Raw genomic sequence first — 3027 nt, forward strand, 5'->3', positions numbered from 1 at the left:
TCCTAATCATATCGATTGATCTGTACGATGTCATTCTTGTCTTTGTCTTTGCCTAAGTTATTGGTTCATCCTGTGTCAATACTATCAAACACAATGTAAGTTTTGGCTTGTAAAAAGTGGAAGCTGTTCGTGCATTTAGTCTATTTTATTGTTATTCCTTTGTCTAGGTATTACTATTATTATGTTCTAAGAAGTAGTTTGATCGTTTCCAAACTAACTGTCATTAAGGTACAGTGGGGCAAGTGGGTAAAGGAAATCGTATAGTTTATGTTCATCAAGTCCTAAACATAATTTTGAAATTGATCATATTTATGTTATAACAAATCATCTATCCAATCATTATATACCTGCGAACAAGATTTTTGAAAAATACTTTTAGGGTACAAAATATTTGGAAATCCAAAAAATCCGTTTAAATTTTTCACTTGCCCCACCTGTGGGGTAAGTGAAAAAATAATTTTAAAGGGGGATTTTTCAATATAAGAACACATTTTCTGTTCATATGTTTCATGCAAACGATAATTATACTGAATGGAGCATAATTGTGTTCTGTTGTGATGCTTTTTGATACTTCAAGAAAGACAAAGGTCACTGGAGGAGTGCCTCCATAAAATGTTTTTTTTTTGTTTTCTTTACTTGAACTTTTTGAAATTTAACATTTCATCTTCATTTGTGTCCAACAATTCTTTTGTTTCAGGTTTATAGTAAGATAATGAACCTTGGTGATAGTGTTGTTTTGTGTATGCAGAGAAATTATCTTTGAAATAATAATACAACCTGGAATCACCAGTGTTGTGTTTGAAACAATCCATTTAGGATTTCAATAGAAAAGTCTACATTAACAAATGGCTAAGTCTTCTAAATTTCGATTCAATAAATCATAGTTGTTGATATATCTGCAATAGTAGTGATTCTTGTATTTAAGCTCCATAAATACCATTTTTAACAAATTATTTATCAAACATGGATTACTGAATACACTAACCAAGACACTGACACGCTTTGCAGTTTTAGTTCTTGATTTAGTATTACCGCGTGTCTCTCTAATAACCAAATCCTTCGAATGAGTTTAAATTGGTAACCTTTGTTTATATACACTCAATAGAAGTTATTTGTGTTTTTCACAATCACAATTTCGGAAAATTTTCACTTGCCCCACCCGTGGTAAAAAACAGGCCAAGCAATAAAATATTTTTTTCATAATTTTTTATGTTCATATCAAATTTTTTGCGGCTGGAATTCAAAACTACAGAGAAAACCAACTTATCAATGCAGTAATTTTGAATGTGTTATGAAAACCAACATAAAAAATATTCGTGTTTATTGACACGCAAAGCAACTTGTGCAAAAGATAAACATGGCAGCTTAATAAACTTTTACTCTCGCATGTTGAAATGGTTCATTATTTCATGTTTCACTTATTCAACACAATGGTTTAAATGGCCTTGTATGATTGTGAAATGAAATTGAATAATTCTATGCTTCATTAGTGAAATATTTGCGTTTTTTCACTTACCCCACTGTACCTTATCTATTATGTACTAATGATCAGTTATGAGTTAGCTATAGGATTCACTTTTCGGTGGCAAAGTAAAGCTTCATCACGCCTATTCCCTATTATTAGTAAAAATTATCGAGAATAGAGCCGTCATAAGATTGTTCATATACCATCATTATAATGTGTGGTATTTTTTATTATGGCTCTTCGAAGTGAGATATAACAAAATAAGACTGGCACCACGTTACTATTTAAAAAAAACTTCTACACAGTGAATCCAGTAGTCATTTCCCTATGAATGTCTTGAATACATTGTGTATCAATAAATGCTTAGCTTGCTAAGTAGAAGCGTGGCTACGACTCATCGTCACATGGAACGCATTAGAAAAGTATTGCCGAAAAGAAGAGAACTCACATCATTGTCACTGATGAAAAAGGCCTCTGCCTGACTGCACTACCATTCAAGGCTCCAAGACACGATGTCCGTTGGATCACACACAAATGCCGTAAATCAGTGCGTCAATGCCAGACATGTAACGCGGCACCAAACAAAAATAGTCAACATGTGATACCACCACGACAGGATATGGCTTTGGTTGCCATATCATTGCTAATGGCGTAAGCCGACCCACCGCGGCAAGGTAACATATCCGAGGGGAAGGAGATAAGTTTAATGCCAATGATGTTATTGAATAAAAAAGGATTTTAAAGCTTTGGATTAAGAAATGGCACTACATTTAAAAATGTCTGCAATTTCTTATGAAAACAAGCCAACCGAGTATTGCCGAGTAGACAAAAAATATACATTTTTAATCAATAAATTAACATCATTATGTTCAAATGTAACCTTAAAATGTTTAAATCAGCAATGAAAATATGTTTTGAATACGAACTATGTCCTTTAGTATGTGCTGACCTGTGCTGACCCATTTTGCCCCATTTGCAAGTTCATGTTAGAATGTCTAAATTTCGATCAAATTTATTTATTTCATCACAGTTAGTATAACATCGCCTACATAACTTATATTAGTAAAAATGTTTAAATTTTAGATTTCTCGACGAGATTATACGTTTTATAGAAAGTGTGTTTCGCATGAGTAAAAATGCTGAAAAATATTTTAGCTTCACTTGTCATAAGACAAGTTTGTACCATCCCATAGTTAAGTGGAGGAATTAAATGGGACGGTACAAACTCGTCTTATGACAAGTGAAGGCATTCCACTAAAAAGCTCAGAATAATTTTCTTAACAATATTTTAGCTTGCCATACTCTACAAAAATGAAATTTTATCATCAAATCGAGTGATAATAAAGTAGAACCAAATTATTCCTTCTACAAAGTCATAATCTCCACAATAAAATGTATGCGATGCTCAAAAACGGCCCTGACCCATCTTGCACCGTCTAAACCTACCTATTCCGTTACTATCGTTTTGTTGCATCTATCGTTCTTCTGCATTACAATCTAATCTATTTCAGAGAAAGGGCATGATGCCTAATGCGGACGATTTCGGATAAATAAATACCACA

The sequence above is a fragment of the Armigeres subalbatus genome, chromosome 2 (genome assembly GCF_024139115.2).
Source record: "Armigeres subalbatus isolate Guangzhou_Male chromosome 2, GZ_Asu_2, whole genome shotgun sequence".
NCBI lineage: Eukaryota > Metazoa > Arthropoda > Insecta > Diptera > Culicidae > Armigeres > Armigeres subalbatus.